This window comes from Thermobia domestica, chromosome 1, assembly GCF_964235325.1.
Source record: "Thermobia domestica chromosome 1, izTheDome1.hap1.1, whole genome shotgun sequence".
In the NCBI taxonomy this organism is placed as follows: Eukaryota; Metazoa; Arthropoda; class Insecta; order Zygentoma; family Lepismatidae; genus Thermobia; species Thermobia domestica.
Window position 1 is genome coordinate 25,896,867 of NC_137454.1, and position 26,319 is coordinate 25,923,185.

At 37.2% G+C, this 26,319-nt stretch overlaps 1 protein-coding gene across 4 annotated transcripts in view; it reads right to left on the reverse strand.

The window, feature by feature from the left end:
- Window positions 1-25,842, reverse strand: part of LOC145683840 (choline/ethanolamine transporter flvcr2a-like) — an 87,276-nt gene extending 61,434 nt beyond the window's left edge. The window contains exon 1 of one of the 4 annotated variants that reach the window (XM_081755438.1): window positions 25,652-25,842. The gene's annotated coding sequence lies outside the window, so the exon portion shown is untranslated. Of the gene's footprint in view, window positions 1-10,901; window positions 10,923-11,523; window positions 11,790-24,955; window positions 24,976-25,651 lie in introns of those variants that run through there. The other 3 variants (XM_081755462.1, XM_081755446.1, XM_081755454.1) reach the window with 3 other exon arrangements.
- Between the last annotated feature and the right edge of the window lie 477 nt (window positions 25,843-26,319).

Here is a 26,319-nt window from a genome sequence, read left to right on the forward strand (position 1 = left end):
TAATAACGCTTGTTACCAATTATATGTAAAAAGCAACATTGATTGAAATACTTAATCATACAATATTTCGAAACTTCGTATTATGTCAGCACATGCTTGTTTGTCATTTTGCTCTCCATACTTAATGGAACATTTAGATACGTAAACGAATCTTTCCATATGTAAAAGAATGGTGAAAGTTAAGATATAGAACATTATTCTCTCCTGAGTACTAAAATAAAAGTTAAAGTAGAACAAAAACAGCGTTTGCAGTGGATATGAATGTAATTATTATCTTAAATACCCCTATATACCGCTAGAACTACTTTTCGAAAAGCGCTTGTGTTAGCTCAGTGGTACGCCGATGGATTATAAATCGTAAGGTTGAGGGTTCGATTCCCTTGTGGGCCAATGCTTCTTTTTATGAAATTCTATTTTCTGCAATGCATGAAAAATTATATAAAATAATTACATTAAAATACGTCAGTTGTATATATATAACATATAATCATTGCAGAACATAGTGATTATTATGTTTAAAATATAACAGGTGTTCACAGTACGTTGGTATTCTATGATATATGTGAATATTAAATACAAATTAAGAAAATAATATCATCGCAATGAATAAATTATGTAGTGTATTTATTTGCAGCTATTTGTCATCGGAAGTTACTTCTGAATTTTCTCTTTACAGCAAGTGATTTACGCTTTCTGAAAGGTAAAGAGACTATTCGGGTATAAACAGAAATTATTATACAAACTCCAATCTTCGTTACAGACACAAAACTCCCGATCCCCAAACCATGTAAACAGGAAATTTACGAACATGAAGTCATGTCTAAGAGACTTATTTATACTCAAGAAAGAAGGCAGAATAGGATTTCTTTCCAAAGGATTTCAGTTCAATAATCTGCAAGGCTTTTGTATATGGATGTGGTCCCTTTCTCTCCGCCTCTTATATATATATATATATATATATATATATATATATATATATATATATATATATATATATATATATATATATATATATATATATATATATATATATATATATATATATATATAAAGTAAAAGCGATCGATATTAGTGTCGAATCCATAGTTCTCGTTGTTGCAGAAATTAATAATTACAACTCCGAAAGCAACTTACAATCCAAATTTAACTCTCATCGTAAAGTTCCTTTGTGGTTAAGCGTATAGCGCACACGCTTTCGGTGTGGGAGACCCAGATTCGGCCCCCAGCGAGAGCTCATGTAGTTCGGATTCTACGTTAATTAGTAGGTCTACGTCTCATATAGCCTCACTGCTGACGGGACGTTAAACTCAAAATCAATTCAATCGATTCAACACCCATTATTATGGCGGACGATAAAGGATGAAAAATAAAATGTCTCTAGTGTCAAATCCATAGTTTGAGTTCGTGACACTATTACAAACACAATGTTATTGAATGCCACGTTTTGGTATGAGCGACTATGCCACCTGGATTTTGAATTTACAGGAGCAACATTGAAAGCATTGCTCACACAGCTCCAAATGTTTTGATGTATGTATACGTGTATATTCCAGCGAAACTCCAGAATGTCTGGAGTAACTTTTACCTAACATGGGAGACATATTACTTTCAATCTAAGAAAAAAAATATTGTGGAATTCAGATACCTCAAGGGATGGAAGTTGGGAGGAGTGACATGTAAAAATAGTGTAAAATGACTGATTGTAGAGTGTTATCCATTGTTTTCTGGGTCGTTGAGATGAGTAGTGAGGCACTCAATGGCGTTATATCCAAAGTCATCCCCATCTTCACAGGATGAGGGGCTTGGAGATATGATTAATAAAATGTAAAAACTTACTTAAATATTTGTCGAAGTAATAGTTTTCTGGGGTCGCGAAAGCGTTTCTAATAACTTTGGAATGTAGTTTGTAACCACTTCAAGGTGGGCTCTTTAATCATATCAATTTCTCACCTTAAGAAGAAATTACCATCTCAACTCGTATATTTTTATCAAGGCTATTCGCAATCGAGAAAAAAATGTGTAGATGTATGTTTCGTCTTTTAAATGATATACTAAATGTAAAATCAGAGATTGAGTTGGTCGGTGGGTCAAATGGGTCAAGATTTGTGAGTGGGTCAGTGGATCGTAGATCAACAAGGTGTGATCCACTGCGAAACACCATCACTGTGACTCACACTAACCCATTGACCCACCAACCCATTCTGCTCAGTGCCTTCTAGATAGCATTTTCTGAACACTGGCAAGTTTGTCTACGTTTTACTTTCAAGATCTCTATTTTTCTTCTTTTTTTCATTTGGTTATAATGAAGAAAGAAGTTCAGGCTCTTTCGGATTTTGATATTTCCAGTTGTAACAATGGCAATAGGATTTACTACTTGGCTTTTGAGATGCAAGCTATGAGTTTTTAGAGGAGCTAACTACTGGAAAAAGTTGGTTTAGTACAAATATAACCTCTTAAGTCAGTAAAGAGGATGGTGTGGATAATGGATCAAATTTAATGACGATGCATTTTAGTGGGTCGGAGTTCGTCACAATGGTTCAGAGTTTTTTATAGTTGGTGGTTTGTTCAGAGTGGGTCATGGTGGGTGAATGGTTCACGTTGGGTGTTGAGTCATTGTGGGTCACGATGTGTGCTGGGTCAGTATGTTGTGGATCAAGGCTTCATTGACCCACACCATCTCTGGTCAACATTGCACTCAAGAGGAGAGTTTCCGAAGGTGCGCGTCGGCGATTTTCTCAAATTTTGCACATAGATAGTACCCCACCAGAAAGCAATAAATCTCGAAACGGTTCACAGTACCATCTCACAGAACTCAAGATAGAGGGATTTGTTTGATTGGCTAAATTAAGACCTCAACAATTTATTCTTCTACAAGCGAGATTTTCTTCATCGTTTCCGTGGCGAAGTCAGAAGAATATGCGGCAAGTAAACTTAAGGTTGAAGGTTCGCGCCCACCGTGGGATACTTGCTTTTTCCCCTAGTGTTTTTTGCACTCACCTGAATATAAACAAATCAAGCATATCGGCGATTTAACATATTTTGGGGGAGGAATTTTGTGGTTCGTTGGCGTTTCGTCGAGTCTCTGCCGCTGGTGGTATAATTTTTAAAACCGAAGTGGGGCCACCACGGATCGTAGCTGCGGGATCCAACTTTTGGCGAAAGACCGCCAGTTGCGCATCGGTGGTCCACTGACGCTTACGGCATGGGGGCTTGTATCTGAAAACTAAAAGAATAAAGAAGCATGGTATCCATGAAGCCCGTTGACAATAATAAAAGTCTGAAACGATGAAGCAGATGTCAACACCGGAAAACATGTATTTTATAATTTGAAAGGTACCCCGTGTCGAGGAAAAAGATTTGCCCCAAGGTTCCCCGGAGGGTCTCAGGAGGGGTGCAACTCAAAATTTGAAAATGGCAAGGGGAATCAAGTAGTATGTCATTTAAGAGTATTACTAAATTTTTTTTTAAAGGGTAGGAGTCTCGAGTCTTTATGCTAACTTGTGCAAAATAGCGAGCGTTCAAGATGGTAATAAATTCTTCATTGAAAACTCCGTGACCACCTCTACAAATGTGAAACTGTGAAACTACCCAGAAGAGGTAAAAACTTGTCTTACCATTGCAAAAGTATAATGCACCAAGGTAAAACAAGAAGCGACCCATTATGGGCTTATTACATCACTAATATTAAATTCTACGTTCCACGATTGTGTCTTTAAGCTAAAGGACAGGGTGATTTCGAATTATGAAATTAATGGTAGAATACAGAATGGACCCACCACCAACTATGAACCACTCTGAACCATTGTGACCAACTCCGACCCACCAACGTAATCAACTCTGACCCATGATCCACGTCCTTCTCCCCATTGACTAAAGAGGTTACACTTGAAATAAAACAAGACTGTGAAATTTTCACTTATCGGAGTTTGAATTCCTACCGTCAATCGCTCAAGCACCGCTGTGTTACAATACCGGTGAATCTGACCTTTACGATATACAATGGTAAAGTGTTTCTCATCTTTCAAATTAAGATGAATTTAAATTTATTATATATAATTATTTCTTTCTTGGCTTACATATACATTTCAGTAGAAAACAGGATGAAATTTGAAAGTATCAAATCAAGATAAAATAGACCAACGTAAGAAAAAAAGAAAGAAAAACTAGTTTTCCATATAATTAAGCATGCCGTACTAATTTAAAATGCCCATGAAATTAGGCTTGGAATACAAATGTTATGTCAATTTTTCTCACAACTTTATGGTTTGATTGCCTTATGCTCTGAACGATCCATATATTAAACACCAGCTTCAGCAATTATTATAATAGAAAGCAGTGGGTATAAAATGCAAAAGAACTGTAGTTTTCATTCCTCAATTAGTTCCTCAACTAATATCAATCGTTTTCGATAATTTTTACAACAAATCAACCCACTACCAATTTCCAATATATAGAAAATTCCCCCCCCCCTTCGCTCATAAAACACATTTTTTAAAAATGCCAGGACACGTTCTGTTTATTTTTATTAAAGAGTTATATACTGAATTTCAGCTCTTTAAGTTGAACGGCTTGTAAGATACTCAGTTTCTCGCAAAAATTCGGACACCTACTCCCTACTAAGTATATGTGTTATAATGAAAGTGATACGCGTATGATAACTTCCCAGTTGGGATTGGGGCCTGATTATATACCAAATGTCGTTTCATTTGACTTTGCAATTTGACCGTGATAATCACGCAGACATAGTTACTTTCAGTTTTTTATACTAGGGAAGTTATCATACTAGGTATAATAATTCATATATTACAGGTGATTCAATTTTTTTTCCAGCAGTTAGCTCCTCTAAAAGCTCACAAGCTGTATCTCAAAATTGAACTCCTATTGCTATTGCCACTCTTACAATTGCAAATATCAAAATCCAAAAATGCCTGAGCTTTTTTCATTAGAAACAAATGAAAAAAGAAGAAAAATGGAGATCTTGAAAGTAAAATGTAGACAAGCTCACCAGTGTTCAGAAGATGCTGTCTACAATGCGCTGAACAGAATGGGGCGGTGGGTAGTTGGGGGTCGTTTCGTCCAAAGATATTTCGTCCAAAGGATTTTCGTCCAGAGACATTTAGTCCAAACACATTTGGTCCAGGGACATTTGGTCCAAAGGTCAATTTGTCCAAAGAACATTTTGTCCAAAAGACAATTGGTCCAAAGGACATTTCGTCCAAAAGACAATTGATCCAAAGGACATTTGGTCCAAAAGACATTTGGTCCAAAGGACATTTCGTCCAAAACACAATTGGTTCAAAGAACATTTCGCCCAAAAGACATTTCGTCCAAAGGACATTTCGTCCAAAAGATAATCGCTTCAAAGGACATTTCGTCCAAAACACAATTGGTCCAAAAGACAATTGGTCCAAAGGACATTTCGTCCAAAACACAATTGGTCCAAAAGATATTTGGTCCAAAGGACATTTCGTCCAAAAGATATTTGGTCCAAAGGACATTTCGTCCAAAAGACAATTCATCCAAGGGACATTTCGTCCAGGGATGTTTAGTTCAAAGCACATTTCGTCCAAAGAACATTTAGTCCGGTAACGCTTGGGGGTCAAGGGATTGCTTCTCTTAGAAGAGTAAAAGTGATGCATATAACATTATGACTCACAAGTAATACCTCCCAAGTGTAACACTCCAATTTTGAAAAAAAATAGGCAGGTAGATACTACACATAAAATAAACGAATACGTGTTTTTCTGCGGAAAAATGGTTTTAGGGGGGGCAAAAACCCCTACTCAAAATTTTGAAATTTGACGCCCGAAAGGCAAGAAGAAGTGGACCGAAGTGAACGAAATTGTGCACAGATATTGCAGACATAAAATGAGGGAATACGTGTTTCGTATTTTCCTGGAAAAAATGGTTACGTGGGGCACAGACCCCTCCAAACCTTTGATCACGAAATATCAAAAGTACTTATAATTGTATGTCAGATGTGTGTAAAGAACATGAAGAATTGCAACGAAACTTTGAGTAGGGACAATACGCAAAAAATAAATAAATACGTTTTTTATTTTCTGTGGAAGAACGGTTTTAAGGGGCAAAAGCCCCCATCCAAAAGTTTGAAACTTGAGGCCCGAAAGGTCACAAGAAATGAACCAAAGTGAATGAAATTGTGCAGAGATATTGTAGACATAAAATAAGGGAATACTGGTTCGTATTTTCCTGAAAAAAGAAAAAGGTTTGGGTGGGACACAGACCCCTACAAAACTTTGATCGTGAAATATCAAAAGTGCGAATAACAGTATGTCAGAAGTGCTTAAAGGACATGAAGAATTGGAACGACACATTGGAACGGCATTACGCAAAAAATAAACGAATGCGAGTTTATTTTCTGAGGATAAACAGTTTTAAGAACAAAATCCCCCACCCAAAATTTTGAAATTTGAGGCCTAAAAGGCAAGAAGAAGTGTACAGAGTTGAATGGAACTGTGAACAGATATTGTAGACGTAAATTAAGGTAATTGGGTTTCGTATTTTCCTTTAAAAAAAAAAAAAAAAAAAAAAAAGCGGTTGCGTATATCACGGACCTTTTAAACTGTTGATTACGAAATGTCAAAAGTGCAAATAATTATACGTCAGAGGTTCTTAAAGAGTATGGAGAATTGCAACGAAACCTCGTATAGGGACAATTCGCAAAACAATAAACGAAACGTGTTTTAATTTGTGCGGAAAACACTGTTGGGGCCTAGGCCTCCTCCGAAAAAAAAAGTAAATATTACCGTAATAGCGCAGGAAGTAGTGGACCAAAGCAAATGAAATTGTGGGTAGACATTTTAGAGACCCTATGTAAAGTAAGGTCTTTCATGTAAGAATATATTTCACACATGTGTATTTTTCTATTCTCAGTATTTCTTCAAAGATACTTGACACATAATTTTTCACTTTTCTAACACAAGTGTTTGAATAACTAATATTTAGCTTACTCAAATTTAAACTCCATTAATATTAGTTACCGGTACTTATTTTAGAACTATTTCATTCACAACATGAAAATTTTAGATGTCATGTTAGCAGTTATTACAGCAACATACTTCACACTGCAACCTTTCCCTCACTCCTGTTGTTCGGCCATATTGTTTTCAGGCGTTTACGTTTTTCTGAATATCTCAGCATTATTTGTTCTATCGAAATGAAAATTGCGGAATAAATCTCTACTTCAAATTTCCTTTAGAAATAAGAAGCTACTGAGTCATAATGTTATATGAATCAATTTTACTCTTCTAATAGAAAAAAACCCTTGACCCCAAAGCGTTACCGGACCAAATGTTCTTTGGACGAAATGTGCTTTGAACTAAACATCCCTGGACGAATTGTCTTTTGGACCAAATGTCTTTGGATTAAATGTCTCTGGACGAAATGTTCTTTGGACGAAATATTTTTGGACTAAAAGGGTGGCCACCCGGTGCGCCCGTGTGAGTCACGGTGAGTGGTGTTTCGCAGTAGGTCACGTCCTTTTGACCCACGATCCACTGACCCACTCACAAATCTTGACCCATTTCACCCACTTACCAACCGACCCACTGACCCACTCCATCTTTGATTTTAACATGTCTTGTTTCATTTAAAAGACGAGACTCGGGTTCGATTCCCGGCGGGAGCTCATGTGGTTCAGATTCCACGTTAATCAGTAGGTCCACGTCTCATATAGCCTCGCTGCTGAACGGGACACTAAACTAAAATCAACTCAACAACTCAACTCTCCTTATTAGATGTGCTGGGGGATCTCACTCCTACTGGAAGTTGAACTTAAACTTAAAGGTCATCAGAACTGCTCCCAATGAACTTGGCGGCCACGAAAGATATGGGTTGTACTGTATACTAACATTGGTCATTTTCAATTATTTCTACATGTCGCAAATTTCACAAACTCCTTCATTGTGTTAATGAGGGCTTAACTTACATGGCATCTGAAGTGCCACTCTTTATCTAAGAGACCCCCAAAATTATAGATTCGACACTAATGTAGGTCTTTTTTTATAATTTTGATGTCAGCCTCTTTCATTCCTCCTAGGACAGCAAACGGATACCGCCACCGCTAGGACTAAATTTGGTCTAAAATCGCATTAAAATTTCTACCAATTAATTTAGCGAACAGTGCTGCATTTAGAAGCTCGGCGTGCCTACGCACTTTTGCTCTCGGCGCCCCCAATAACTACATATTTCTCCGCCCCTTGATCCCTAACTTACAAATAAAACTTAATTCGAATATGCTTAATTAGTGAATTTATTGCAGTTAAATACCACTCACTAGATGCTACAGTTACAACTACGTAGCAAAAAATAAATGGGAAATATGTTCTGATTTTTTTTTCAGATTTCTTACGCTATCATTAAATATATTAGAATAGTAAAAGAGGATTGCTCATGAAATAGTATATTTGCTCTCGATTTTTAAAACTTTTTCATACGAAAAAAATTAAAATTTTAAACTTTGCGCTCTTCAAATATGTTGCCCTCTAGGCACTGGCCTAGTTGGACTAATGGGAAATGCGGCACTGAAAACTTACCCTTCGACTCTAATATCGGTTGATTTCGATATTTTTTTTGTCGCTATATAACCACCCTGGATGCTAATGGGAGCTTAATTGGACTTGAATTGAAAGTAGAACTGTTTACCTAAGCGACCACGAAACTATGGATTCGATACTAATATCGATCCTTTTCTAGCATTTTTAATATGTATCCCGACAGTATTCTTTTCCAGATTGTAAGAAATATGGTTAAAATTGCTCTAGACATATCAGAATTATGTCGAAACACACACATACATCCACTTTCATATATATAAATACAGAGTGAGCGAGCGAGAAAGTGAGAGAGAGCGACCAAAGGCATCACCATTTCCACATTGCAAAAGCCTTCTGCCTATGTAAAGACCTTCTGCTGTGGCATGCTTCATAAGGACAATTCCAGTCTGCTCACGTGACCTTTAGGGTTCATGAATTTCTTGCGAGCGTTCCGACTTTGGATTCTCTGTTTATACCCTCTTTTTATGCCTCGGATAATTTTTCAAGAATATCAATGACATGCTGTAATACGAATGTTGAGAAGTAACCTCTATATGACAAATACCTGCAAATAAATACACTACATAATTTATTTATTGCGATGTTATTATTTTCTTAATTTGTATTTAACATTCACATATATCATAGAATACCAACGTACTGTGAACACCTGTTATATTTTAAACATAATAATCACTATGTTCTGCAATAATTATATGTTATATATATACAACTGACGTATTTTAATGTAATTATTTTATATAATTTTTCATGCATTGCGGAAAATAGAATTTCACAAAAAAAACATTGGCCCACATGGGAATCGAACCCTCAACCTTACGATTTGAAATCCAACGGCGTACCACTGAGCTAACACAAGCGCTTTTCGAAAAGTAGTTCTAGCGGTATATAGGGGTATTTAAGATAATAATTACATTCATATCCACTGCAAACGCTGTTTTTGTTCTACTTTAACTTTTATTTTAGTACTCAGGAGAGAGTAATGTTCTATATCTTAACTTTCACCATTCTTTTACATATGGAAAGATTCGTTTACGTATCTAAATGTTCCATTAAGTATGGAGAGCAAAATGACAAACAAGCGTGTGCTGACATAATACAAAGTTTCGAAATATTGTATGATTAAGTATTTCAATCAATGTTGCTTTTTACATATAATTGGTAACAAGTGTTATTATATTTAAAAGAAGAAAAACACATCTGCAAGATTTTTCCCGATTGCAAAGGTTGGCTTGGAGGTTCGAACCTGGTTTACTTTTTCCCGAAGATACCCGAAGTTGGAGTTAGAAAATTTTTGCCTCGAAACAGCAATAAAGAATGCGCTCAACCTTTTTGAGACAAGGTGTACAATGATTAGGCGTCTATAGCAATGGTAGTATCAGTAGTAATGCTAGTGGTTGCGTTAGAACAGTAAACCATGGGCGCTAACCCCGATGGGAGGCCAAATGGCCCCCGAAAGATTTGCTTGGGCTCCCTTAGGATCAGGCCCGTAGCCAGCCCAAAACTTTAGGGGGGGCGGAAGAAGTTAGGGGGGCCCGACCCAATCATATTATACTTCATCACCATATTATAGTTCATTTGCAAGCCTACCGTGAAACTTTTGGGGGGCAGCCAAAGTTTAGGGGGGCCCGGCCCCCCTAGCCTCCCGGGGATACGGGCCTGCTTAGGATCTGGATATTTTTGCGGTGATTTTTGCTTTGATATCCCCGTATCCTCCCTTCCTTTCTCTCCCCCCCCAAAAAAAAGTTATCCAGAAAATTACTCCACTGAGGTAAACATGAAAAGATATATAAATTTGTGCTCCCACTTCACAAATTGTGCTGGTCTCGCGAGTTGGCCTTTGATTCAATCTCAAAACCCTATTTCTATGGAGTTGCCATTTCACAGCTGCTCAACATTGTTTTCAGCTTGTAACGATCTCAAGTTAACGATATTTGCAAACGATTACATCAAAATGTGTCTCGGTTCTCTAATTAAAACACCGAATTATGTCTTTCAACTTTGTAAACAGAATCGACATGTCGAAATGTATTTCTGTTCTGTTCCCAAAGGGCACGAATCGAAACTAGTCCAACGATACTAGAACAATACTAGTCCAATCTTTACGCGACCGGGAGTTGATTTTGAGGTTAACGTCCCTTTCAGCAGCTAGGCTCTATAAGACGGGACCTACTCATTAACGTGGAATCCGCCGGGAATTGAACCTTGGTCTCCCACGCCAAACGCGCATACGATAACCCAAAGATGCAAATAAGAAACAAAATATTACTCGCCCAAGAAAAAAAGCTACTAGTCCACATCCCACAATAGAAATAATTTACTTACCTTTGGTATGATATTAAATACTCGCCCGCATCGATGAACCACTCATCCCGGGCAAGTGGTTATTGCATCCCTGCGCTCACTGCATAGTTACGAATGAACTCTCTATTTTAAAAGAACCATCCCGTAATTCACCTGGTGGAACTTGAAGGAACTTCAGTCAAGATGGCTCACTATCGCATTCGAACCCAAGACATCCCAACTGTATGAAGCAACAACGCTATTTGCTTAAACTTGTTTTAGTGCACAACAGTACTCCGTAACTTGAGTTATTTACAATCATGTTTTCGGGGAGAGCTTCATGCTGAAGTTTGTCAACAGCCCCGTTTTCCTCTTCAACAAACTGACGCCTCTAAATTTACAATGGATAGTTTCGTAGTTTGAGTCATTTCAAAGTTTGTTTAATAAGTGTTTACTGCAAAGACAAATTCATCTCCTTTTATATTTTATGTGGGTGCAGTCTTTGCTAGCTTTCTACCTGAAACAGGAGATTTCACTAATCCTACAATTATCAGCCATCAGGTAAGTGTTACTGGAACAGGCAGCGTCAAATTCAATCCACAAATTACGAGTTCCATATCGAAAATGTTTTATACTATGTTGAATTATTCTTCAAGCTACTTACCAAGAGTTCCAGACAGTGATCGAGTTGGACCACTCGCGTACTACTAGTAGGTCCAAATTAAGATGCTAAAAATCATACCAGCTGTATTTTACAGCGAACGAGTATTCACTAACTGTGGAATGTAGATCAAACAAAAGGACAACAGTCTTCTGCATGACTTGACAGTTAAAACAAAAATAAACATGATTAAATATAATTGATATAGCAAGCAGCAAGAGCAATGCGTACTACGGACTTTTTGTCAAGTGTACATTTTGACTTTTCTGGCCTTTTGCTGATAGCGCCATTTTTCACCACTGCTGCTGTGGGTGTGATAAGACTGAGTCACAACTAGAGGAAAGAAACAAGTTTGAGAACCTTGACTGGACTAACCATTCATCCTACTTTATTTTACGTCACAACGAATTTCCAGTTGAATTTGTGAGCAAAGCACAAACCCTAGAGTGGCATCATTCCTTAATACTTTGACCCCCTTCCACTCAAAAACACAAAACGCGCTTTGTTGTGTTATGGTATACTAAAACAGTAACTATTCTTAAAATTTCAGATTTTTTTATCCAGGCCCATAGGAGATATTGGACAGTGAAATGTGCCAAATTGGCATAATTTCCCAACTTTACGATAATTTTTCAGGCCTTTGGGAGCAACTACAGCTCTGCAAATTTATGAGTATAAAGTTATGACCCCGGACTACATTTACGGAAGAAACTGACCTCTACGTCAGTTTCTTCCTCATCCCAAACACGTCTTCAATGTCCAAAAATGTTGCTACTATAGGCCCTGATTTCACCCCTTTCAAGCGGTTTTAGGCAAAAATGTTAAGAGATCAAAAGTTTAGCTTCGCACAATTTGGAGACGTCCAGCAATTTTCAATTTGGTAGGACAAATAGATGCTGAGATATTCAAAACAACGTAAACGCTTAAAATCGAGAAAACGCAAAATGGCGGCAGCCGCTTCGTCGCCATGCGATGTTGAAAAATATAATTGTGGTTTTGAAGTACTCTTATATAGGATAAACATTGGTGAAAAAAAATTAGATTTTTTGGAGATGGTCGAGCACAATTTTCCGTTTTTCTCGATCACTTAGCACGGATTGACCCATTCTCCAACCGTAACAGGGATGACACTACCTCAGAGTCGCACCCTTTCGAACTCTGGCTTGCTTTCTTCAATGAGACTTGTGATAACTTAGTATCGTGCTGATTAAATTCGTTGAGCTCGTCCTTACTAAGGGCTTGGTTCGCTATTCTCATTGAGGCTCACCCTTATCTCATGTTTGCACTCACTAGCCTCATTTGAGCCATGCGCTCAAGATTCTGGCTCTGGCCTGACACGGACTTGTGCCCACTTATTTAGTTAAAGATTGATTGAGCTTGCAAACCGGACTCGCGAGGTTAAACATATCGGCCTAAGACATGTCTATGCATACCAAAGACGCATCCACGGGTAACCCACCGGATCCAGACACACCCAAAGACTTCACAACTTCTTTTAATAATATACTTTTGTATTGTCTACACCAGGGCCGTATTCACGTAGTGTCCGGACTCTTTCCAATTTTTCAACTTTGGAGCCCCCAACAAACAACTTCTGGAAATAAAATGAAATCTTTAAGTTTTACGTCCCACGGATATGCCGGTTAGGCTAAAGGAGACTGTGATGATGAGAGATGAGTGAAATTGTGAAATGAAGAAAGTGGGAGAAAACGGGAGAACCCTGAGAAAACCCACGAGCACGGTGTTTGTCCACCACAAAGTCCACACAAACAACTTCTGGGTGTGTACCTGATGCGTGTATCAAGATGTGTGTAGATTCACAACTACGCTTGTGTCTCGGTCTTCCCCCTGCCTTTTGGAAAGTATCTTCAGGTCGTCTCTGGTTTTGAAATAAAATGAAGTCTTTAGGTTTTACGTCCCACACTTATGCCAGGTAGGCTAAAGGATATGGTGATGATGAGAAATAAATGAAATAGTGAAGTGAAGAAAGTGGGAAAAACGGGAGAACCCCGAGAAAACCCACATACACAGTGTTTGTCCACTTCAAAGTTCACTTGGCACGAGCTGGGATCGAACCAGGGACCCCACGCACCAGAAGTAAACGCTCTACCACTAAACCACCGTGGCTCCATCTCTGTTTTTGGGCGTTACGACTGACATCTTGATATTGTCAGGATTGTTACTTAAAGGGAACAGAGATAGGATACTTTTTAATCAGAGAATATAGAGCTTTGTGATTCCAGAATTTTCGAAAATCCTGTAAAAGAGAGGATTTACTCAATATTGTTTGCGACAATACAGGGCGTTTCAAAACAACACCGGCAACGTTTTGGAGGTAATTCCTGACATCAAGATAAGACAAAAAGTAACACTTCATTTGCAATTGGGTGCACAAATGCTTCCTTTCGGAGTTGTGAGCTGCCGAAAACATGAAAAAATGAACTTCAAAGGCTCATAGCTCCAAAACTATAGAACGTACCACAGTCGGATCAAGACTTCACTTAGAAACTAATATGTGCACTATCCAAAAATACATATTTCAGAATCCTTAGGTACTGAACGCAATAATTTTTATATGGGGAGTTTGGCTACGGGTATTTAATTTGAAGTACTCACCAACTACCTCTGTAAAAATTGTTGCGGAAGTACCGCAACATTCTGAAACTTGGATATTTGGATAGGGCACATACTAGTTTGTAAGTGAAGTCTTGACCCGACTACGGTAGACCCCATAATTTTGGAGCTATGGACCTTTAAAGTTCAATTTTTCATGTTTTCGGCAGCTTATAACACCGAAAGGAAGTATTTGTGCACCCAGGTTGGTCTATACTATTTGTCTTATCTTGGTGTCAGGAGTCACCTCCCAAATGTTGTCTGTGTTGTTTTGAAACACCCTGTATACGTAACCTAAATACAATTACTTTTCTAACAGTTAATCACGGTATTCGACTGCTGATTTTAGTGCGTTAACATTCACTTGACATTTCTTACAATAGAATTAATAATTAAACAAATGAATAACAATTATTAATTATCAATTAACATCCATATACCAATTAAAACGATTTTTTTATCATATGTTACGAAGTCCACTGTCAATTTCCCCAATAGGTTGTTTACAAGAAAATTTCCATGCTTAGAATGCATTTCCACTTAACTAGTGTTGTTTACATTACAATTATGTTATCGCTTCGTCACGGGCATGTTCTCTTCTTCATTAGGTAGTCAGTACACACCAACATATGTATTGCTAGTCGCATTCAAAACTCATTAATAGGACGATGACAGAAATAGGCAGGTGAGACTGGGGCGTCAAACGTAATACTACTTTTCTTAAATTTAGGTACGAAGTTTTCGTGCACGCTAAGTTTACCATTAGTTATAAACAGGGTGGAAAAAAATCATGATTTTTTTCAAAAAAATCATTTTGTTGATTTTTTTGATTTAAATCGATTTTTTTGATTTAAATCAAATCTTTTTCTTCGTATAATACAAGTCGCGAACTGAAGAAAAAACATTAGGAATTAATATTAAATGTTAATTATGCCATTTAAGTGAAAGTATTGGGTTTTAATTTTGAATGAATTCCCAATCGTTAACCTATTTCAATCCCAAACAATTTTTCTTAAGCATTAAGGAAAAAGTACAGCAATGTATATCAACATAACACTTTTCTTTTCACGAAAGTTGCTGATGTTTGGCAGGGGCATATTTTTAAACAATTGGAACTAGCTAGCGGCACGAAATAGGCCTACATATAAAGTACATAAATTTCCCCTAAAATTAACTAACGCACTCTATGACCTATGGAACCCGGAGGTTCAATGCCGTGTTCACAAAAGCTCTCCTGACTTCTATCCTTAGTCAACTGAATCCAGTTTCTATTTTGTATTCTTATTTCTACGAGATCCATCTTAATATTGTCCTTCCATCTGCGCCTAGGGTCTTCCTAATAGTCGTTTTCCGATTGGACTTCCAGTTAAATCTTTGAAAACGTTCCTACTTTCTTCCATTCTCGCTACATGTCCTGCCCACCTGAGCCTCCAAGATTTGATGATCCTAACAATATTTGGTGAACAGTATAAATTATGCAGTTCCTCATCATGAAGTTTTCGACATTCCTCATTTCCGTTCCTTTTGGTTCCGAATATTCGTTTCAGGATTTTATTCTCAAATACTTTCAGCCTGCGTTCTTCCCTCAGCGTAAGCGACCATGTTTCACAACCATACAGCACAACAGGCATAATTATTGTTTTATATATTTCAAAGCTTCAAATTCCTCGACAGAATTCGCGACGATAAGAGATTTTGAACTGAATAATAACACGAATTCCCTGTTTTCAGTCGATATTTAATTTCTTCGTGAATACCATTTTCTGATCCTATTTATTAGCCGATGGCAGAACTTTCTTTGTCTTTATGCGATGAGCTTTTATAAGTCAAAAATTTTCTGCAGGAATTCCAAAATTTAAAAAAAATCAAGATGATCAATTCCAGCAGAAGAAACACTGTTAAAAATATGCCTTATGTGACGTGAAAAATAGTTCAAATGCGAGTTGTCCATGCATTTAAGACATCTATACATAGCAGGCACGTTTTTATACTTTTCTGTTGGCTATTTTATTTCCTGACAATTTTTCCTGCACAGGCACGGCAAATTTTCTGCGATCACATCGCAGATCACGGCATGTTCTGCAATGGGGTCAAGTATTCACTTTATCAAAAGTATTATTCGATATTTTAACGCATCCAAAATTTGTCGTATTACGTTCCCGAGGAACTTATATGTATTTAGTACATAAATTTCGCCCAAAATTTTAAAATCTAATTGTTTTTGTTTCGGAGAGGGGATCGGACTCCTCTAAATACCCCTCAAACAAATAGACGTGAACACAAAAGAGTTTTCATCTTAAATGTCTATGGTGATTTCGCCGTTGGAATAGACATTTTAAAACCCTGTGTTGCAAAGAGAAGAAACCAGGTTCACCCGTTGCCCGTTCAAACGGGATTTTCCCTGATCGTTCTCTACATGATACTCGTTTTCATGCTGTGCTTACGTACATTTGAGTCTCATTGTATTATGATTATTATCTTCAATAATCGAAATAACAGAAGAGAAACGGGATTTTACTTACTTTCACTTTAAATTAATTTATTTCGGAATTTGATTTAAATCAACGATTTTTATTAAAAAACTCAAGTGATTTAAATCTTGATTAAAATCGTGATTTAAATCGGACTGATTTAAATCAATCCACCCTGGTTATAAATGTTTAAAATTTTAAATTCTTGCACTAATTATCCCTACATACCTTTAGTAAAGTTTGGGCACGGGGTAGCATAGCAGTTGTATTACTCTATTTGGTAAGGTGAAATTTAGGGGGCCACCACAAACATAGCTGCAAATAAAGTGTTTCTTGTGCACATACACAAAAAGTGCTTTACATATTTGTGCTCTATTAACGACTTTCCGTTGCACTAACGTTAAGTGCAGATTAAGCTTAGATGAGTCACCGCAAACATAGGTATAAACAGTCACCTACAAAAGAAAAGAAAGAAATGAAATGAAATTTTTGAGTTTTACGTCCCACGGTTATGCCGGTTAGGCTAAAGGAGACGGTGATGATGAGTAATGAATGAAATGGTGGAATGAAGAAAGTGGGAGGAAACGGGAGAACCCCGAGAAAACCCACGCACACGGTATTTGTCCACCACAAAGTTCACTTGGCGGGAGCAGGGTTTGAACCCGAGACCCCTAGCACCAGAGGTGAACGCTCTACCACTGAGCCACCGCGGCCCCTAAGAAAGAAAAGAAAAGAAAAAGAAAGAAAAATGTTAAAATATCATGTTCTAGTACTGACTTTCAATTTTTACTGGGTATGTTTATACGAGAAGATTTGTATCGTAACACTTTGATAAGTGTAGGGGCTGGAAGTAGCGACAGAGGCAAGTAAGTGAATAGTACAGAAGATTAAACCGCTGAAGGCGCAGTGGACGCTATCCGATGTTGCATTGTAATTCAGAAGGAATTCCAACCGTGGACGTCTTTAAATTCACAATCAATTCCATTAAAGTTTATATTCAATAATCAGCCAAGTGGTGGTCCATCTAAACCAGCGTTTCCCAACCGGTGTGCCGTGAATGGGCCGCTGGTGTGCCGCAAGGAATCGAAACAAAATTATTAATTTTATAGCAATCAAATTGTAAAAAGTAGGGGAAAATGTATATTTGTATTTCACACTAGCAGCGTTCACCCCGCTTCGCTGCGGTCACCCCGGAACGCAATAAACTTTGTTACTTAGATAATTTTTACTTTTTCGCTTTCAAGTGATATGATAAAAACCATAGAAGATTGCACTAATGTTAACATTATATCGCCTGTCATTTATGTTAACCCGCCCCGCTTCGCTGCGGTCACCCCAACCCGCCCCGCTTCGCTGCGGTCATCCCGGAACGCAATAAACTTTGTTACTTAGATAATTTTTACTTTTTCGCTTTCAAGTGATTTATAGCGCCTGTCATTTATGTTAACCCGCCGAGTCACAGGGTCATGCGGGTTGCATATAAGTACGTTTATTTTTATACCTATGATGAACTAATAACAAAGGATTTGTACGTATGGACACCTGAATGGTCAATTATCTCAAGACACTGGTAATTGAAAATTAAAGTGATATGATAAAAAACATCTAGGGTCCACATCCTAACAACCCCCCAAAAATGAAAGAAATCGGTTCAGCCGTATTAGCGTGATGAGCGGACAAAGGATTTTTTGTACGTATTGACACCTGATTGGTCAATTATCTCAAGACACTGCTAATTGAAAATTAAAGTGATATGATAAAAACCATCTAGGGTCCAAATCCTAACAACCCCCCAAAAATGAAAGAAATCGGTTCAGCCGTATTAGCGTGATGAGCGGACAAAGGATTTTGTGCGTTCTCTTTTATATATATAGATTACTATGAACCTCTACTATGAATCTACAATTTTAAGTTTCATACCGTGTTACTGTTCTGTACATTTCTAATGTTGAAAAAAGTATTTGTTGTCATTGTTATGATGACCATTATTGCTTCTTTGTTGTTGTAGACTATTTCGTAGCTTGAAAATTTAAAATATCATTCAATCCTTTCGACAAATTTCCTACATTTGTGTTCTAAAAGTAAATGAGGTTTGTTTGTTCGTTCGTTATTTAGTGATTTTTCTTCTTAGTAAAAGGTTGGATACAGTTTTTAAAAAGAAAGCGTATTAAAAAAAAAAAAAAAAAAAAAAAAACTTGAGTACAATGTTTCATTGCAATTGTTTTCTATTTTTAAATTAAAATGAAAAGTAAGCATAATGATTTACCACAGGGAAAAAACAGTATTCGAGCTTTCTTCTTTGTGAGCAGGAGATCAATAATCACAGAAAAAATACCACTGTGTTTTATATTTACAAATAATATCTTTAAGTGTGCCGCGAGAATCCAAGTAACACCCGTAGTGTGCCGCAAGTTGAAAAAGTTTGGGAAACGCTGATCTAAACTTACGCATAGATTTAAAAAGAAAAATAGCTAATAGCTGGGCCGGATCCAAGATTCTCTGGGGGGGGGGGGTGCACCCCCCAGTGCATTTGAATTAAATTTGAGTTTGTTTTTTTTTTTAATGCCTTTAGGCATCTATAATGTGAATGAGGAATTCCTTTGGAAATGCTAAGTGTCTTCTGCTCTCGATGAATTCTTTTATTTCAACCTTCAGAAAACTGACAAACTATTGATTTTGCAAAATTCACTGCTAGCTTCTCACTTTAGGTAGTGTATATTTCCAACAAAGGGGGGTGCAGGTGCACCTGGACCCCCCTAAATCTGGCCCTGGCTAATAGAATCGAGTTCGTTGATTATTAGAAGAAATTTTTGTAACAGCAACCAAAAAAAAAATAAATAAATAAATAAATAAATAAAAAATATTTATAAGCATGTTTTTGTCGTTTCCAACTATTAGGCCCTACCACTAGAACTACAATTGACCAAATGGATGTAATCCAAGAATGCACCATGGGGGTTCCGATGCTCCAACAAATTAAGTCTTTTTAAATAATATGCTATTGTTTTGTCTGCATCATAATCGCAATCATGAGGTCTACCCGATCTGGACTCGCTCCAACCTTTGGAGACACTCCTTCCAACAAAAATTTCTTTGTGTGTGCCTGGCGTAATCTCATGTCGACTGGTGTACATCTCTTTCCAAAGGATATAGATTTAATAACTTAAAGAATTTTCTTTTAAAACACCCAATGTAAGGATGTTAACAACAGCCTAGTTGCTCTGTGAAATATTTCAGAAGTTTATATTCCATTTTCTGATTTATTTCATGTTTGTTTATGTACCGCAGACGTCCAAAGAAATTATACTTCAAAATGTCTTACTGTGAAACATGGTGGCAGCTCTGTGATTGTGTGAACGTTTTAATTGTTCACGCCTTTCTGACCAATGACAAAGTTTTGTTGATGAGTGAATTCATGAACACCTGAATAAACTGCAACACCTACCGTAGCCCGCCTAATCCCCAGACCTCAACAATATTGAACACCTTTAGTCATTTCTGGAGCTCAAACTACGCAGCAGATGCTGTCCCCCATCCTCGCTGACAGAACTGAGTTCTGTAATGCAAGAGGATAGAATATTCCTTCGATAGCCACTCATGATTTATACTCTTTTATCCTTGCATTACGCGACAAATCACAGCTGTTCTTCACATTAACTGTGGTTCCACGTAGGAATGCGCACGAGACGAGTCGAAATGGGATTTTCCTGACAAAATTCGAGTCGAGACACGGCTCTTCCAATAGAAAAATATACATTTTTCGAGTCAAGACATCACTTTTAGAGCACATTTTCGAGACGAGACAGCCACAAATCTTGTTTTGTGCACATCCCTAGTTCCACGGAGTATTCTGTATGTCTATGTCCGGATAAGTTGCGCTTTTAGGGGTTCCCATTATTTTGATAACCATATGTAATTTAAAAGTTTGGGAAAACTAACTTATCTAATCACTGTACGTAACCAAAGCCAGTGACCGACCTTGCAATCAGGAAATCAAGAAGTTAATTCATCCTCAAGGTTGGCGAGCTTTTTACTTTCAATGAAATTCTTCTCAAGGTTCCCACCAACAACTTTCCTTGTAAAAGGTCATTACTTCTTATTCCAATTGCAACAGTAGAACGCGCTCAACTGATGTGACTTTTAGCTATAAATCCTCAAATGTACTACTATGTGTTGATCTATTTCTATGACTGAACTAAAGCGCATAATCTTTACCCTGTGTCGAATAAATTGAGTTGTTAGTATCCATCCCTCTAAGTAAGTTACTTCATTTAAGCCAATGAAGTTAGAAATTCTATTGTAACTTTAGTATTTAAGAAAAATTAGTAATGAAGATCTTAAATATAAGCTGCCCTCCCTACTTGTCTAGTGACTAACACGTGCTTTTGGTCACATGGTCCTGAGTTCGATACTAGGTGGGAGAGCATTTTGAAAATTTGGATTTCACCTTAAACTGTAGGTCTAGGTCTCACATAACCTCGGCACTGGAAAGGGACATTGCATTTGAATAAGCAAAGGAACTGGCATATGAACAATGAAGGATAAAGATTAGAAAGAATTTATAGGAACAAGAAAAAGCTGGTATCTTATGAGGCAAATAAGTTCACAAGGACACGAAAACCGTGGTATCTTTTGAAACAAAGAATTTATAGGAACGAAAGAATTCTTTTTTTATATATATATACGGAATTTATAGAAACAAGAAAAAAAGTGTATCTACTGATGGGTGAGAAAAATAAGTTCATATGAACAAGAAAAGCCTGGTATATTTTGTGACAAAGAAGATTATAGGCACAAGTATCTGTTGAAACAAAATAGAATATGAAAAGCCTGAATCTTTTGGGGACAAAGAAGTTTATAGGAATATGAAAAGCCCGATATCTTTGAACTCGTTAAATGAAGAGTTACGAAAGAGAAAAAATGAAATGAAATTTTTGAGTTTTACGTCCCATGGTTATGCCGGTTAGGCTAAAGGAGACAGTAATGAGAGATGAATGAAATGGTGGAATGAAGAAAGTGGGAGGAAACGGGAGAACCCCGAGAAAACCAACGCACACGGTGTTTGTTCACCACAAAGTTCACTTGGCGGGAGCAGGGTTTGAACCGGGACCTCAAGCACCAGAGGTGAACTCTCTACCACTGAGCCACCGCGGCCCCAGTTACAAAAGAGACTCATCAAATATTTCTTATGGAATATGATGATGTACGGAAATAGCTCTATAAATGACTAGAAGCACTGGAATGGTATTGGTCTACAATGAAGAATAGTAAAAATCAACTAAATGAAGCTGGGAGTCAATGAAGATGCGATCAGAATGGCAGGAAGAAAATAATATTTGAAGACAATTGAGAAATGAAAGGAAACAGTTAGGAAAAAATACTACCTTCTGAGATAGGTAGTGGAATTAATGGTGGAAGGAAAGCTTAGAAGAGGGAGAAGAAGACGTAATGGATGAACGGTATTAAGAGGCAGCAGGAGTGGATGCAACTGGTACGAATTAAGACCAGTGACTTAAGATGAATCATAATTCATCCCTGCTGCCTCTTAAACAATATAATTGTTTACTAAAAACGAAGAGCGCTCACCACTCCATGGGCAAGTGGTTAGCGCTCGTGCTTCCAGTGCGTATACTCCTCACTTTGATCACAGTGGCCTCAGATAGAAATCCGAGTAGTGGTTCGAATCACATTTAGGACGAAATTCTCATCTCATATAGTCTCGGTATTAAAAAAAGCATCAATCAACTTTAAGGATAAAACACTGTATTATGGTAGTCTAGATTTCATCTTAAACTATAGGTCCACGTTTCGTATAGCCTTGGTGCTGAAGAGGGACGCTTAACTTCAACAAACCATAAAAATGATTAGAGTTATTCATTCATATTTCATGCTTACTTCTGCCCCCTCCCTTTCATATGCTCCATTATACACTATTAGAGTTACCAAATGTCCTCTTTTACCGGGACATACTCTCCTTTTTAACAACAAAACAAGCGTCTAGAAGGATTTTTCTCCAATAATGAAATTGGCCGTGTTTTCTAATGATTCGGGTAAAAATGAAAAGTTGAAATATATAATTTAACCTCGATTCTTACAAATATAGGGTATTTCAGAATGAATATCGGAGTTTAAAGGTTTTGTAATATTTATTACATTTAACGTAAGATTATAAACAATACATCAAATCAGAGGCGGATCCAGGACGGACTTCTGGGGGGCGGTGGGTTGTAATACTGCCACTTAGAGCTACTTTTAAGAGTTCCAAACTCTGGAATGGGTTTTGCTTATATATAAAATAAGAAAAAGTCTCCTTTTCTGGGCGGGCAATTGCCCCGATCGCCCCTTCTCCCCTGGATCCGCCTCTGCATCAAATGAAACAGCAACTCAGTATTTGCTACAAGTGTTCAACGAGAGCATCATTCGTCACATGGTAACCATCGAGTTGATAGGCGAGAAAGGTCCATAAACTTTCCGCCGCGATATGACACAAAACACATTCAATTTAAGGGAGTTTCGTTGCAACCTTACCATCTAGTGGGGATTTTCTGACCCCCAGATGCGAACATTATGAGTGTTCACATCGCAACTTAGGTGAAATGTCGATTCATCACTGAAGACGACATGATCTAGAAAATCTTCATCGTCATGAAGCAACATTTCATTTGCAAAGTTGACACATAAACCGTAGCCGGTTGGTTTTAGACCTTTGACGGTAAAGACGTAGTTGTTAGCGTCTCCTTAAAATTCTCCACATAGACGATTCCACTGTAACTACAGATTCAGTCTTTGCAAAATGTAAAACACGAAAAGCTTTATTCTCACTAGTCGCCATCTTTGCTACTAGCGCTTTCTAACGGCAGACAGAGGAAACAGTGCATGCGCATGCTTGGAAACAAAACTGTTTGAACTGCTCTTTCATTTGATGTATTATATATAATTGTAAAGTTAATTGTAATATTTATACAAAGCATTATCACCGATATTCATTTTGAAACATCCTGTCTTGGTATCTATCGACCATAAAGGAAGTATGTAGTAAGTGGACACAGCTCATAATTCGTTTGTCTACTAATATTACACAGAAAAAAAGACATATAATTAGAGATGCCCATCTGTCCGAGTGCTTGGGCGGAATCATCTCCAAAATTTACCATTCTCTCCCTTTCCCAAAACAAAAGTAGTAGATAAGACACTATTTAGTTGTAACAAAACCAAGATAACTTGATTTGTAGACCAAATTTTAATCAGTTTCGTCCTTAAAAGCATCATTATAGTATAATTCAAGTTCGACTGTGCCATATGCAATGAAAAATTCTGTTACCCTCCCCCCTCGCAAAAAAAAGTTTCATGGGCGCAATCTGAAGCTTGAAACCCTCCTGTGGCACCCAACTGACTTAACAAATAATGTCAGTGGATGGGTATAACGGAAATTGACGTTTATTGTTAAAAAATATGCGAGTAATCTTTACAATGGCCGCTTTAGTTAGTATGCTTACGCAAACACGAGAAATTACACTGTCTTAATTTAACAAAAAAAGGTCCAAACTCCCCTAATCATACGATAACCGGACCCTACTCTATCCTATTTATCCTTACCCTATTCTACTCTATAGCTCCCTCGTGGCTAAGCGGTTAGCGTACGTGCCTTTGGGCGTGGGAGACCCGGGTTCGATTCAAGGCGGGAGCTCATGTGGTCCGGATCTCACATTGAGCTGTAAGACCACATCTCATATAGCCTCGCTGCTCAAAGGGACACTAAACTAAAAATTAAATCTATTCTACCCTATTCTACTATACCGCTTTAAAGCGGTTCTACTTATGGCTGCACAACTGGAGCGTGTATTCTAAAGTTTAACCCAAATATGTCTACAGTTGCGTAAAGAAAATGTAATTCAAAAGATAAAAATCTTTCCTTCGGTTTAATGTCCCATGATTAAGCCCTTTAGGCTAAGGGAGACAATGATTAAAGCAAATGAATGATAATGGAATAATTTGTGGAATGAGAAAGTGCGAGGAAACAGTACACCGAGAAAACCCCGACACTATGTTGTCCACCATAAACTTACTTGGGCAGGGATCGAATCAGTGACCCCATGCACCAGAAGTAAGCGCTCTATCACTGAGCCATCCTGCCTCCTAATTTAAAATATAAGAACGTAATCATACTTATTCACATTTTGTAAATAAAATGTTTTTTTTATCACATATCCTTTCTTACATTTCATGACATTTGGTAATCTTATACCAGTGTTCGCCAAACTTACAAAGCTTCTAAGCTACTAACCAAAAGAACTAGCAACTTAAAAAAAAAAAAAAAAAATCTCACATTTGTTTATTGCCTATAAACTTACATTTCAAGGTTAGCCAACCGGAGCGTTAACGCGATCTACCGAAAATGTACCCGCGAGCTTCTAGGGCTTTGGTGAACACTGCCCTATACAGTATTCAGTTAATATTTCATACATGAATGTCTGTTAAGTGGGATAAAAGAGGGTCTAAGAATTTTAGCTACTCTCCCGCGCCAAGATAACATATGGTCGACTCCCCTTTTCCGGCCAATGGCATTAGAATTTTTAACCCCTGTTTTCACTTGCAGAGCATAATCTCGGACCATTAAATTTAAAACTTGTTTTGTCATATAGAACAGAGTCACAGAAACACAGGCAAGAGATTCAATGTAGAATGTTCTGTACGTACTCGAGAAGTACTAGTTCAGCTCAGAACCGAGCAAACGACGGAACAGCGAAAATTTTCGAAGAGTTTTGCTTTCTCTATTTATATGAAAGAAAAGCCTTTTCACTTCGTTTTTTGTTCGGTAACAATAATTAGAGTAGGCATATTAATTTGTTGATGACTGTAAACTTTTAGACAAACTTGTAAGTCAGCGAAGGAAAGTACCCCCGTGCCTAAAAAGTACTGTATTTACGTAAGATGCATATATTTTAAGTTTCGAAAATGGTAACAAAATGGCCATATTATCTTAAAAAGACATTTACAAAAACATCTAATATTTATCACTGTTACTAACATGATTGCACAGTACGTACCTCAGCAGAGATAATAACATGAAGTTTTAACACAAACAGATAAACAAAATTAAAAAATGAAGTTAAAAAAAAAAAAAAAAAAAAAAGCTTCAACGCACGAGTTGTTTACACATTCAGTTTTCAGCTGTTGTAACAAGCACTCTTTGATCGAATGTGTGTCTGCTTCGACGTTCCAAACGGAACTGAACTGAACTTCCAAGTTCGCAGCTTTTGAAAGTTGTTACGAACTGTGTTTACGTCATCAAGACCACGATTATTCATTGCAAGGTTATAAGTCGTTTTTTTCTTTTTTTTTAATTTCTCTTATTAGTATTATTGTGTTTAATGTAAAATAAATGTATAGTGATCGAAAGAAAGATTCACATGAAAAGATCAAAGCAAACAAAACAGGACAAAAGGTATGATAAGAAACAGAAGTGCTGGTTATGGTATCAGATAAAACGAATAGGACTTTTTTTTTCTTTTTGATATTAATATGGCTATTGTTTTCAATATTCGTTATACAATCATATAATTCAGATACTAAGAAGTACGGTACTATAAAAGGAACCTTATTCTTAGAATTTAATTCATTTTGTAGGAATGCAACTATAGACCATACTTCATATACAGATATTTGTCAAAATAATGGAAATACCCATGCATTGTAACACGTTATTTTTTTAGAG